Below are 14,716 nucleotides of genomic sequence, written 5' to 3'. Positions count from 1 at the left end.
GTGTGAGGATAATTCTCTAAAATAAGTAACATACGTGAAACTAAAGAAGATTAAGGGCGAACTGAAGCTTCTATTGCTTAAAAAGATTTTTTAAACAATCAGAACAGCATGAAACTAAAAAGAGTAAAAATCACACCAGATATTATTCCAAAACATTATCTCTGTGGGACAAAGAAATTAACATCCTGAAGATATTCTCTGACTGTTCTCTGGCTACATCAATATTGTAACAGGGAAGAGCCAAATCTGACTACATGTTGGATCTATTTCTTTTACTTTAACCTTTGCTTCCCACTGCTTTTGTTCACCAAAAGGTTACTGTCTATACACAATGGCCTCTCTGGGAACCCTGCCCCTCTGCCTGAATGTTAAACCAAAGTGCCTTTCTTCAGGGAAACACCCAGACCCTATCCACCTCTGGATGGCTGTAAGAAAGAAGAAATTAACACATCCCCTCCCCGAGGCTAGCCATTCCAGGGGGTACTTGCAAAATGTAAGGCCTTTTTACTTTACTTCCTCATCTTCTCCCCTTCTCTGTGCTGTAAAAGAAACTGGCATCCAAACCCCAAGAAGACGGTTTTTTCAGAGACACTAGTCTGCCATCTTCTCGGTCTGCTGGCTTTCCGAATAAAATCATATTCCTTGCCTCAACACCTCGTCTCCGATGTATTGGCCTGTCGTGCGACGAGCAGAGCGAGCTTGGACTCAGTAACAGTGTGGTTCCTGTTGTCTATAGAATAGATTCTCATGTAGAAATAACTCAGGAATACAGATGTCCATGAAGCTATCCTGCTAGACCATTTTGCAGAAACCTGAATGGAGTTCCATTAATTGTCAAAGCGGCTTTTAACAAGGTTTTATTTTTCACTTGAGACAAATAACTGTAGTTATTGATTTTTTTCCTCTTAGCAGATAACCCCAATTTTATTTTAGTGGGATCTCCAACTGTGTGTAATATTAGGGGTAGTCAGTGTCCAGTATCCAGGTATGAATGCAAAAGGGACATTGTCCTTTCTCTCCAGGTCACATTGTAGTCAAGCAGGGGCAGACGCCCTAGCTTTATCCAGTCACTGCCTCTACCTGGAGCTTTGTTCCTGTAGCCAGTGGTACCAAGATGAGAGATTTGGAGAGGGTGGTTAGAAAATTGTTCACTGACTTTGCCCAGCTTTAGTGTCCATTCACTGGAGAAATGTGCACAGCAAAAATGCCATTCTGTCTAGAACTTTTTGGCTAACAACAGTTAGTTGTTAGGTTTCCTATTTCTTATTTTCTGCAGGTGATTTTTGCTTTTTCAGCCTCCAAGACTGTTCTTCCAGCTTTGAGTCAAAATTTGTATTTTATTTTTTTTTATTATTATTTTTTTTATCTGAAAATGTCTTTCTTTATCTCACCCTTATGTTGGAATGATATTTTCACTAATTCTGGGGTTGAGAATTATTTTTCTTTCACTGCTTTAAATTCCCTTTTCTTCTGGCCTTCATTATTTCTGATGAGAAATCAACATTCGTTCTCCTTTTTCCAGTGTATGCAATACTTTTTTTTTTGGCAAAGTCAGGCTTAATGATTGGATGGCTGCTGCTGTTGTTTTTCTGTGTAAGGCTTATAGTGGAGGCAGGGGAATTAACTCACTTTTCCTGGTCCAGAGTTAGTCTTTGAGAGTTCCTGCTCTCCCAGGCCTCGAAGATGAGGCTTTCTCAGCATTCCTGCTCTTCCCACAGTGGTGATAGACCTCTGCTTTGTATCACTGCCAGGTCCTGGCCCAAGCAGGTTTCCTGACTTGTCACAGAGGAACATGGCTTATGCTTCTACTCCTTCCCCAGCACTGGTTTCTTTCTTTCTTTCTTTTTTTTTTTTTTAATATCTTTTTTGGAGTTTAATTCCTTTACAATGTTGTGTTAGTTTCTGCTCTATAACAAAGTGAATCAGATAGTTTGATAGTTTCTGGCCTTACATTTAGGTCTTTAATCCATTTTGAGCTTATTTTTGTGTATGGTGTTAGGGAGTGATCTAATCTCATACTTTTACATGTACCTGTCCAGTTTTCCCAGCACCACTTATTGAAGAGGCTGTCCTTTCTCCACTGTACAGTCCTGTCTCCTTTATCAAAGAGAAGGTGACCATATGTGCGTGTTAGCTCTGGGCTTTGTATCCTGTTCCATTGATCTATATTTCTGTTTTTGTGCTTGTACCATACTGTCTTGATTACTGTAGCTTTGTAATATAGTCCGAAGTCAGGGAGCCTGATTCCTCCACCTCTGTTTTTTTTCCTGATTCAGTCTTGGCAGGTTGTGCATTTCTAAGAATTCATCCATTTCTTCCAGGTTGTCCATTTTATTGGCATAGAGTTGCTTGTAGTAATCTTTCATTATCTTTTGTATTTCTGCAGTGTCAGTTGTTCTTCTTTTTCATTTCTTATTCTATAGATTTGAGTCTTCTCCCTTTTTTTCTTGATGAGTCTGGCTAATGGTTTATCAATTTTGTTTATCTTCTCAAAGAACCAGCTTCTGGTTTTATTGATCTTAACTATTGTTTCCTTCATTTCTTTTTCATTTATTTCTGATCTGATCTTTATGATTTCTTTCCTTTTGCTAACTTTGGCGTTTTTTTGTTCTTTTCTAATTGCTCTAGGTGCAAGGTTAGGTTGTTCATTTGACATGTTTCCTGTTTCTTAAGGTAGGATTGTATTGCTATAAACTTCTCTCTTAGAACTGCTTTTGCTGCATCCCATAGGTTTTGGGTCATTGTGTCTCCATTGTCATTTGTTTCTAGGTGTTCTTTGATTTCCTCTTTGATGTCTTCAGGGATCACTTCGTTATTAAGTAGTGTATTGTTTAGCCTTCATGTGTTTGTGTTTTTTTTTTTTTTTGCGGTACATTTCAAACCTGTGTCCCCTGCATTAGCAGGCAGATTCTCAATCACTGCACCACCAGGGAAGCCCCTCCCTTGCTCCTTGGATTTATCCTGTATGGGACTCTCTGTGCTTCCTGGACTTGATTAACTATTTCCTTTCCCATATTAGGGAAGTTTTCAACTAATCTCTTCAAATATTTTCTCAGTCCCTTTCTTTTTCTCTTCTTCTTCTGGGACCCCTATAATTCGAATGTTGGTGCATTTAATGTTGTCCCAGAGGTCTCTGAGACTGTTCTCAGTTCTTTTCATCCTTTGTTCTTTATTCTTCTCTGCAGTAGTTATTTCCACTAGTTTATCTTCCAGGTCACTTATCCATTCTTCTGCCTCAGTTATTCTGTTATTGATCCCTTCTAGAGTATTTTTAATTTCATTTATTGTTTTGTTCATTGTTGCTTGTTTCATCTTTAGCTCTTCTAGGTCCTTGTTTGTTTCTTGCATTTTCTCTATTCTATTTCCAAGATTTTGGATCATCTTTACTATCATTATTCTGAATTCTTTTTCAGGTAGACTGCCTATTTCCTCTTCATTTGTTAGGTCTGGTGGGTTTTTATCTTGCTCCTTCATCTGCTGTGTGTTTTTCTGTCTTCTCATTTTGCTTATCTTACTGTGTTTGCGGTCTCTGTTTTGCAGGCTGCAGATTTGTAGTTCCCGTTGTTTTTGGTGTCTGTCCCCAGTGGCTCAAGTTTAGATTAACGATGCCATATTTTATTTCTGTGGCCTTTATTCCCCAGTCCTAAGTTATACAGAAATAAATATTCATGATACACAATTTTTATTGTATGAAAGGGTCAAAACAACAACTGAGTAACTTTTCCTCCCATTGTTGACCTACTAGTTTCCTTATTCAAAGGCAACAACTGTTAGTATTTATTTCTTTTCTCTTTTTTTTTTTTTTTACATTTTAAATATTATTTATTTATTTATTTGGCTGTACTGGGTCTTAGTTGTGGCATGCGGAGTTTTTTTTTTTTTTTTTGTAGTTGCAGAATGCAGGCTCTTACTTGAGGCATGTGTGATCTAGTTCCCTGACCCAGGATGGAACCCACGTCCCCTGTATTGGGAGCATGGAGTCTTAACCACTGGACCACCAGGAAAGTCCCCAGACCACCAGGGCATTTTTTTCTAATGAATATTTCCACCTTTTCTTTGATTTTCCTGCACACCTTCCAATTATGAACTTTCTCATCATGTGCATTTGTGGTACTGTCAGTTGTTTGGCCAAGAGTGAGCAGCTGATATAGATTGTACAATAAATATTAATATGTACACACACAAACATTTAAAATATCAGAATTTTACCCATTATTCTACTCATTGCCTTTTTCTCATTATAAAACATTTTAGACATGACTCCATAGCAGCCCATATAGACTTTACTCATTTCTTTTCACAGCTGTATAGTAGTCTGTTACATGGATGGACTTTCCAGAGTTTAGCCTCTTAACTATTTAGTATTTTTCTAATACTTTGATGAATTTTGATAGATATGACCAAAATAAAGGGCAGCACCAATTCACACATCATCAAAAATGTATGTGAATGTCTAGTTCCTTTCATCAGCACAAATATTATGTGTTATTAAAACTATTACCAATATATCTACATATCATTATTATTTTAATTTACCTTACCTTTGTTTTATTATTTTTAATGACTGAATTGGAACTTTTTTTCATGTACACATCCTTTTAAATTTTTTCTCTTATTGTCTGGCTCTTTACTTTGCATATCTTTCTACTGGGCTATCATTATGTTATTAATTGACATGTAAGTTTTTTATTTAGTAAGTAATTAATTCCAGTGCATGTTCTAGGGGTGGTAAAAACAAATTTTCAAATTGCTGTTTATCATTTGACTTTGTTTTTGTAACTCAATTTTTCTATAAAGAAAAGTATTTAAATTTTTTTATGTTTAACATGTCAAAATATTTTCTTTCTGAAATCTGAATTTTATGACTTGTATGTAAGCCTCCTATATTCTTATACATTTTCTTCTATTACTAGTAATGATTTAAATTTTAATTGAAATACTTTATTCAATTGGAATTTATTTTGCTATAAGCCTTGAGGTAGGGATCCAAGTATTTTGTTTTAAATGAGAAGTCAGCTAACTGATTTATTGAATATCCCATCTATTGAATATCCCATCTTTTAGCCATGTATTAGCAACTCTACTTTTGTCTTATAATAAATATGCATATTTTATGAGTATATATTTGGACTCCATTTTTTTGTTGTTGTTTTACATTTAGTTGTTCATTTTGTGCTTAAGTATCAATCTATTTTATTTACTTATTGTGTATTTCACTATGTGCTGGGAATAGACTCCAAACTTTTTATTTTTAAAAACACTTTACATTACATTGGTTATATTTTTTCAGAAGTTTGATAGACTAATTTATTATACAACTTAGGTTTAATTCTTTTTTTAGAGTTTTTTTTCTTTTCTTTAAAACTTTCCAATTTATTTAGCATCATAGGGCTGTCTATACTTTCTTTTTCCTTATATAAATCTTGTAATTTATATTTTTCAGGAAAATTACCCTTTTACTCATGTTTTCTCCTTAATTTGCATAGATTTGATTAAACTAGTCATACAATTTCTTCTATTACTGTGTTTATTTCTCTATTTTTATTTCTAATTTTACATATTTATAACTTATTATCTTATTTTACCAACTTTATATCTTTTCCGTAAGCGGCACTCTAGCAGTCACTGGCCCAACTGCCATATGCTAGATATTCATTTCTTTAGCTAAAGGTTTTATCTGGCCTCTGTGTCCTGCCTAGCCACCTGCTTGATCAGCCAGAAATACTAAAGAATTATCATCCTTTGAGAGCAGCCCTAACCCAATAACTGAGAGTACTTGTTATATAAACACCCCAGCTTCTTTGCCCTTTACAGGGATAAGGGGAGATAATTGAGAGCTGTGTTCTACAGAGTTCTATGCTGGTTTCCAAAGTTGGTGAAGCTCCAACTGCCCACTTTTTTGGTTTCTGTTTCTTCTTGTGTTCACTTTCCCAGTCTCCTACTAGGGTTTTCTTTACCTACTAACTAGACTAATAGCATTTGATTCTTTGTGTCAAGGGTTATCAGACTGCTTATTATCAGCAGTCAACACTCTAGGCAGAGATATTTTAGGGGTGCACAACAGCATCCATTACAATTATTACCCTATTATGTCTTTCTGCTTTTTAATAATTTCATCATAAAATTTTATATCCTTAAACAGTACACTTACCATTTCATGCCTTAGAAATTTATATAAGTAAAATAATACATTTGGTATTCTATATCTTGCTTTATTGTTAAATATTATGTTCATGAGATTCATCAATGTTATTGTGTCATTTTTCATAGAAAATTTCATTGAATGAATATATCACAGTGTAGTTTTCTGTTGATGGACATGTAGGTTGTTTCTACTTTATTGAAAAATTAATTTATTTTGTGCCATCATTAACTATCTTGCTAGAAACATCTCATAAATGTTTCACTAGTGGTCTAATAAATGTTTATTATATGTATGTCTAAATGTTTATCTAGTGTATTAAATCAGTCAGTGAAGTCTAAGTTATGCTGCAATAATAACACCCAAATCTCAACAATTTACATCAAAAGTCTTTTGATTTCCTTTAGTTCTGACACTGTATGTCCACCCAAGGCTGACTAATGGAGCTGGAGTAGCCCCTACTTGAAACACTGCCAATCTCATAGCAGAGCCAAAAAAAAAAAATTACATTCAATATACTGGTACTTAAATCTCTATTTAGAAATGACACAAGGCCATTCTGCTCATATTCCTTTGGTCAAAATTAATCACTTGGTGAAGCCTGACATCAACATGTCAGAAAGTAATATCCATCCCCAGGAGGCATTATAATTTGCATTTTCCTGGGTAATAAAGAACTGAAGAATGTTCCAAGTGTTGATTAAACTTTTAGTTTCCCTTTCCATGATATCCTTGTATAGTTCTTCACTCTTTTTTCTCTTTAATTTTCTTGTTGTTTTAATATTACTGACTAATAGAAATTGGAAATTGTTCTCTACTGAAAGTTTTATGTGTTGCATTTTTTTTTTTTTTAGAAGATGTTAGGGGTAGAAGTTTATTAATTAATTAATTAATTTTTGCTGTGTTGGGTCTTTGTTTCTGTGTGAGGGCTATATCTAGTTGTGGCAAGTGGGGACCACTCTTCATTGTGGTGCATGGGCCTCTCACTAGTGCGGCCTCTCTTGTTGCGGAGCACAAGTTCCAGACACGCAGGCTCAGTAGTTGTAGCTCATGGGCCTAGTTACTCCGCAGCATGTGGGATCCTCCCAGACCAGGGCTCGAACCCATGTTCCCTGCATTAGCAGGCAGATTCTCAACCACTGCGCCACCAGGGAAGCCCTGTGTTGCAATTTTTTTCTTCAAGATTGTGTTTTATATTTTAATTTTCTTTATAGTATCGTTAGATACCACACTCACAGCAATCCTTTATGTAATGTGGTTTAATTCATCAACATTTCCTTTACTTGTGCTTTATGTGGTGTGTTTAAAAATGCATTACTTCCTCAAAAATTGTTAGCACAATGGAGTGGTTAAATTCCCTGAAGGATCATCTCACCTCAAACCAACTAAGGCCTGGATCAAACATACATAGCAATGCATTGCTAAAGTTAAAGCAGGTAAAATAAGTTTCAAAAGTATCCCACCAAAATGAAAGTATGATAAGAACAAAAACCAAAAATGAGTTGAAACCAAAGTAACAAAAGAGGATGAAGAATTTTCCTTGGTGATAAACAATGATTATAGCACAGCAACTGAAAGACTAATCTCCAGCAGCTTCAAGATTGGTAAACTGAAGTTGAGGCTCTGATATTAAACTTGAGAAGATTAGCACCCAACCCCCACCCCCATTTTAAAGATGGTAAGAGTGAAATGTGGGTTTAGAGTACAAATTTCCATGCCTTGGGCAAAAAATTAGAACCAGATCTTTAAGGCAAACCAAATGGTCTCATTTCTTAAAGAAACTCCAGACAAAGAAAGAGACCAAAACAATGTAGAAAAGCATTCCAGATTTCAACGCATATGATTTCCAGAGATTAAAGTCAAGTAAACATGAGTTTACAGCCAAAGATCATCAGAGTTAATGATATGAGTCAGCTTTCCATCCACAAATAAAAGATACTATAAATAACAAGCAACAGATTTTTTAAAACATTTTTATTGGAGTATAATTGCTTTACAATGGTGTGTTAGTTTCTATTTTTATAACAAAGTGAATCAGTTACACATATAATATGTCCCCATATCTCTACCCTCTTGCGTCTCCCTCCTTCCCACCCTCCTTATCCCACCCTTATAGCTGGTCAAAAAGAACCGAACTGATCTCCCTGTGCTATGGGATTACTTCCCACTAGCTATTTATTTTACATTTGATAGTGTATATATGTCCATATATACACTACCACTCTTTCACTTTGTCCCAGCTTACTGGTTTCCCTCACTGTGTCCTCAAGTCCATTCTCTAGTAGGCCTGTGTCTTTATTCCCATCTTGCTCCTAGGTTCTTCATGACCACATTTTTTTTTTTTTTTTAGATTCCATATATATGTGTTAGCATACAGTATTTGGTTTTCTCTTTCTGACTTACTTCATTCTGTATGACAGACTCTAGGTCCATCCAACTCATACAAATAACTCAATTTCGTTTCTTTTTCAGGGTGAGTAATATTCCATTGTATATAAGTGCCACATCTACTTTATCCATTCATCTGATGATGGACACATAGGTTGCTTCCATGTCATGGCTATTGTAAATACAGCTGCAAGGAATATTGTCGTACATGACTCTTTTTGAATTATGGTTTTCTCAGGGTATATGCCCAGTAGTGGTATTGCTGGGTTGTATGGTAGTTCTATGTTTAGTTTTTTAAGGAAACTCCATACTGTTCTCCAGTGGCTGTATCAATTTACATTCCCACCAACAGTGCAAGAGGGTGCCCTTTTCTCCACACCCACTCCAGCATTTGTTGTGTGTAGATTTCTTGATGATGGCCATTCTGACTGGTGTGAGATGATATCTCAAGGTAGTATTGATTTGCATTTCTGTAATGATTAAAGATGTTGAGCATTCTTTCATGTGTTTGTTGGCAACCTGTATATCTTCTTTGGAGAAATGGCTATTTAGGTCTTCTGCCCATTTTCATTTTGGGTTTTTTGTTTTTTTAATATTGAGCTTCATGAGCTGTTTATATATTTTGGAGATTAATCCTTTGTCAGTTTCTTCCTTTGCAAACATTTTCTTCCATTCTGATGGCTGTCTTTTTGTCTTGTTTATGGTTTCCTTTGCTGTGAAAAAGCTTTTAAGGTTCATTAAGTCCCATTTGTTTATTTTTGCTTTTATTTCCATTTCACTAGGAGGTGGGTCAAAAAGGATCTTGCTGTGGTTTAGGTCATAAAGTGTTCTGCCTATGTTTTCCTCTTAGAGTTTTATACTGTCTGGCCTTACATTTTGGTCTTTAATCCATTTTGAGTTTATTTTTGTTTATGGTGTTAGGGAGTGTTCTAATTTCATTCTTGTAAATGTAGCTGTCCAGTTTACCCAGCACCACTTATTGAAGAGGCTGTCTTTTCTCTATTGTATATTCTTGCCTCCTTTATCAAAGATAAGGTGACCATATGTGTCTGGGTTTATCTCTGGGCTTTCTATCCTGTTCCATTAATCTATATTTCTGTTTTTGTGCCAGTACCGTACTGTCTTGATTACTGTAGCTTTGTAGTATAGTCTGAAGTCTGGGAGCCTGATTCCTCCAGCTCCTTTTTTCTTTCTCAAGATTGCTTTGGCTATTCTAGGTCTTTTGTGTTTCCATACAAATTGTGTGGTTTTTTTGTTCTAGTTCTCTGAAAAATGTCAGTGGTAGTTTGATAGGGGTTGCATTGAATATGTAGATTGCTTTGAGTAGTATAGTCTTTTTCACAATGTTGATTCTTCCAATCCAAGAACATGGTATATCTTTCCATCTATTTGTATGATCTTTAATTTTTTCATCAGTGTCAAAATTTTCTGCATACAGGTCTTTGATCTCCTTAGATAGGTTTATTGCTAGGTATTTTATTCTTTTTGTTGCAGTGGTAAATGGGAGTGTTTCCTTAATTTCACTTTCATATTTTTCAACATTAGTGCATAGGAGTGCAAGAGATTTCTGTGCATTAATTTTGTATCCTGCTACTTTACCAAATTCATTGATTAGCTCTAGTAGTTTTCTGGTAGCATCTTTAGGATTCTCTATGTATATATCAATGTCATCTGCAAAGAGTGACAGCTTTACTTCTTCTTTTCCAATTTGGATTCCTTTTATTCCCTTTTCTTCTCTGATTGCTGTGGCTAAAACTTCCAAAACTATGTTGAATATTAGTGGTGAGAGTGGGCAACCTTGTCTTGCTCCTGATCTTAGTGGAAATGATTTCAGTTTTTCATCATTGAGGACAATGTTGGCTGTGGGTTTGTTATATATGGCCTTTATTATGTTGAGGTTAGTTCCCTCTATGCCTACTTTCTGGAGGGTTTTTACCATAAATGGGTGTTGAATTTTGTCAAAAGCTTTCTCTGCATCTATTGAGATGATCATATGGTTTTTATGCTTCAATTTGTTGATATGGTGTATCACATTGATTGATTTGCATATATTGAAGAATCCTTGCATTGCTATGGTAAACCCCACTTGATCATGGTGTATGATTCTTTTAATGTGCTGTTGGATTCTGTTTGCTGGTATTTTGTTGAGGATTTTTCCATCTATGTTCATCAGTGATATTGGCCTGTAGTTTTCTTTTTTTGTGACATCTTTGTCTGGTTTTGGTATCAGGGTGATGTTGGCCTCATTGAATGAGTTTGGAAGTGTTCCTCCCTCTGATATATTTAGGAAGAGTTTGAGAAAGATAGGTGGTATCTCCTCTCTAAATGTTTTATAGAATTTGCCTGTGAAGGCATCTGGTCTTAGGCGTTTGGTTGATGGAAGATTTTTAATCACATTTTCAATTTCACATTAATATGTGTCTTGTCGTGTTTCTCCTTGGGTTTATCCTGTATGGGACTCTCTGTGCTTCCTGGACTTGATTGACTTTTCCCTTTCCCATATTAAGGAAGTTTTCAACTATAATGTGTCCAAATATTTTCTCAGTCTCTTTCTTTTTCTCTTCTTCTTCTGGAACCCCTATAATTAGAATTTTGGTGCATTTAATATTGTCCCAGAGGTCTCTGAGACTGTCCTCAATTCTTTTCATTCTTTTTTCTTTATTTTGCTCTGCAGAAGTTATTTCCACTATTTTATCTTCCAGGTCACTTATCCGTCCTGCCTCAGTTATTCTCCTCTTGATCCCTTCTAGAGAATTTTTAATTTCATTTATTGTGTTGTTCATGATTGTTTGTTTGCTCTTTAGTTCTTCTACGTCCTTGTTAAAAGTTTCTTGTATTTTCTTGCATTTTATTTCCAAGATTTTGGATCATCTTTACTCTCATTATTCTGAATTCTTTTTCAGGTATACTGCCTATTCCCTCTTCATTTCTTAGGTCTGGTGGGTTTTTACCTTGTTTCTTCATCTATTGTGTGTTTTTTGTCTTTGTTCCCCGCTCAGACAGGGCGGGGTTAAAGGAGCAGCTGATTTGGGGACTCTGGCTCACTCAGGCTCGGGGGAGGGAGGGATAGAGAGTGCAGGCAAGCCTGCAGCGGCAGAGTCCGGCATGACGTTGCACCAGCCTGAGACGCACCATGTATTCTCCCAGGGAAATTGTCCCTGGATCATGGGACCCTGGCAGTGGCAGGCTGCACAGGCTCCTGGGAGGGGAGTTGTGGATAATGACCTGTTTGCACACTGGCTTCTTGGTGGCAGCAGCAGCAGCCTTAGCGTCTCATGCCTGTCTCTGGGGTCTGCACTGTTAGCTGTGGCTTGCATCCGTCTCTGGAGCTCCTTTAAGCAGTTCTCTTAATCCCCTCTCCTCACGCACCAGGAAACAAAGAGGCAAGAAAAAGTCTCTTGCCTCTTCAGCAGTTCCAGAACTTTTCCTGGACTCCCTCTCAGCTGGCTATGGCACACTAGCCCCCTTCAGGCTGTGTTCACACAGCCAACCCCAGTCCTCTCTCTGGGATCTGACCAAAGCTGGAGCCTCAGCTCACAGACCCCACCCATCCTGGTGGGTTAGCAGACAAGCCTCTCGGGCTGATGAGTGCTGGTAGACCCCATCCTCTGTGTGGGAATCTCGCCACTTTGCCCTCTGCACCCCTCCTTGTTTGTGCGTTCTCCTCCATGGCTCTGAAACTTCGTCCCTCTGCCACCTGTAGTCTCCCTCTGTGAAGGGGCTTCCTAGTGTGTGGAAACCTTTCCTCCTTCACCACTCCCTCCCAGAGGTGCAGGTCCCATCCCTATTTTTTTGTCTTTGTTTTTTCTTTTTTCTTTTGCTCTACCCAGGTACGTGGGAAGTTTCTTGCCTTTTGGGAGATCTGAGGTGTTCTGCCAGCGTTCAGTAGGTGTTCTGTAAGAGATGTTCCACATGTAGATGTATTTCTGATATATTTGTGGGGAGGAAGGTGATTTCTACTTCTTATTCTTCTGCCATCTTGAAGCTCCTCCCCCAAGCAACAGATTTAGTTTCCTTGGGACTAACTATTGAAATCGTCATATTTAAAATAGAGAATCATCATACATGAAGAACTACATCAATAAAGTAACTAGTCACAAGAGATTTCTTAAAAAATTACCAGTCAAGACTTCATCTTCCGGGTGAGATGGAGTTGATTACAGAATATGATCCCTCTTGCCTAGAACCAGAAAATTTAGTAAAAACCTGTAGAATACAGAAGGTGTCTGTTTGAATATACCAGAAGTCTTGGGAGGCAGTGAAAACTGGGAGGCTATGTTTCAAGAGAATGGAGGCGTCTTGAATAAGTGAGTTGACTTGTACAGACATTCTGAGAAAAATCTCTTGATTCTGAAATTGGAAAATGGAGATAAAATCTGGGCTTTGCACTCATGAAGTTCTACTGCTTAGGGACTGAGACACCAGTAGAGATTTTCCAGGGATTTAGAAAGCCTAAAAGATATGGTTTATTTTCCTTAAGTAAAATTGGAGAATTCTAAAGCTGTGTATGGTTGGGGGAAGTTGGTGAAAAGTTTGTAAAAAATCATAGCAGACAGTTTTAGAAGGATCTTGAAGTGAACATCTAGATTCAAGAAAGTCAGAGAGAATAAGCCTATTAAGCTCAAGTCAGTAGTTCCTGATGAAATTGAAGTAACCAGTCCTCATTCACCTCCCCAGCAGAGAAAATGTTAACAATTTTTGGAGAAAGATGTCATCAGCTAAAGATTTTGCAGGTATTACAAAGCGATAGACTAGGTGATGGAAACCATTTAGAGAAGCTAAGTCCAGAGATCATAAGCACTTGATGAGAGCAAAGAAACATTAGAGAGTAGTTTATATTTTATGTTTTGTTGTTGATTTTTTGTTCTTTTTATATGCATGGTTTTTGTGTGAGACAAAAGGGGTTCTGCTAGGCACAACATATCCATAAAATGTAACATTTTAAATTCATTAAGAGTTTACTAGGGTGGATTCTCTATAGCTATTTTATCCTTTAATCCTCTCTAAAGTCCAAGAAAAACAGGCTAGCACTTAGCCCTTCCTCCCCTACTTTAAAGATGGTGAGAGTGAAAGTTTGGGGAGGAACAAACTTTCTATAGTATACACATAGGATAAGAACCAGATCTTTCTGAATTCAAACGTGACACTAAAATTCTTTTCAAATATGTAATGTGTTACACTGAAACATTCACACTTCTTTCCCATATATTACTTAGTAAACATTTAAGAAATACTTGCCTTTTTTAATTTTTTAAAAAATATCTGTTAACCCCGTTTAAGAAATACTTACCTTTTAAAGTTTTAATTTTTTTAAAAAAAAATCTGTTAACCCCATTGCTTTTTTTCTTTGTTTTCATTCATTATAATGTGACTTACTGGGTTGTCAAATTGGTAGAGGACAGAGTTGGGCTGTAAGTTACACTGCCATGCATTTAAAAGTTATTGATGGATTGTTTCTCATTGTTTAGGCACATACTGAGAGAAATAATAAACCTACAGAAGTAAGACTTTGCCAACTCACAAGGTCAACCCTAGGCACTCATTAATTTAGTGCAAGAATGAGCACATGTCTCTGAGAATTTGTGATCAAAACAGATCGGAAACTTCCTCATGGGAAACCACACAGTGTTGTGACACAAGGTTGTATCTGTGATGTTGTTTAATGATGTAATGTAGTCAGTTCCAAATCCTGGCTTATTGAATTATCTGAGTAGACCATTTCTTTCTTTATTCATGGAGAGAAGCAAATGAACATGTCAAGGTAAGGTACTTGTACACATTTAACAGAAGAGCATACTGAAATCAATCATTTTCTTTAATAGGACAATGTAGCTTAATTGTCTGGGGCCAAATTTCCTGCTTGATCAATGTTATTTGACTGATCATAAGCTTTTACACTGAAGTATCATGAAAATAAAGGAGACTTTTACTAACATTTTATAAAGTTATCTCTATTAGAAATGATGCTGATACAGTGGCAACATGGTGAATTGGGACAAGATGGGACTAAGATATCAGAGGCTAATGTGAATATTCCCTTAGGATGTATGAGATACCAAAGGAAGATTCCACAGTCTTCTCTTCATGAGGAATTACAATGTTACCTGGGAGATAGTGCAAAATATCATTTGGGGATAACAGCACCATAGAGCATCCCTTGTCTCTTGGTGAGTGAATACCCAAGGT

Source organism: Neophocaena asiaeorientalis, unplaced genomic scaffold (genome assembly GCF_003031525.2).
Source record: "Neophocaena asiaeorientalis asiaeorientalis breed wild unplaced genomic scaffold, Neophocaena_asiaeorientalis_V1.1 scaffold218, whole genome shotgun sequence".
Classification (NCBI taxonomy): Eukaryota; Metazoa; Chordata; class Mammalia; order Artiodactyla; family Phocoenidae; genus Neophocaena; species Neophocaena asiaeorientalis.
This window is presented reverse-complemented; position numbering follows the sequence as displayed.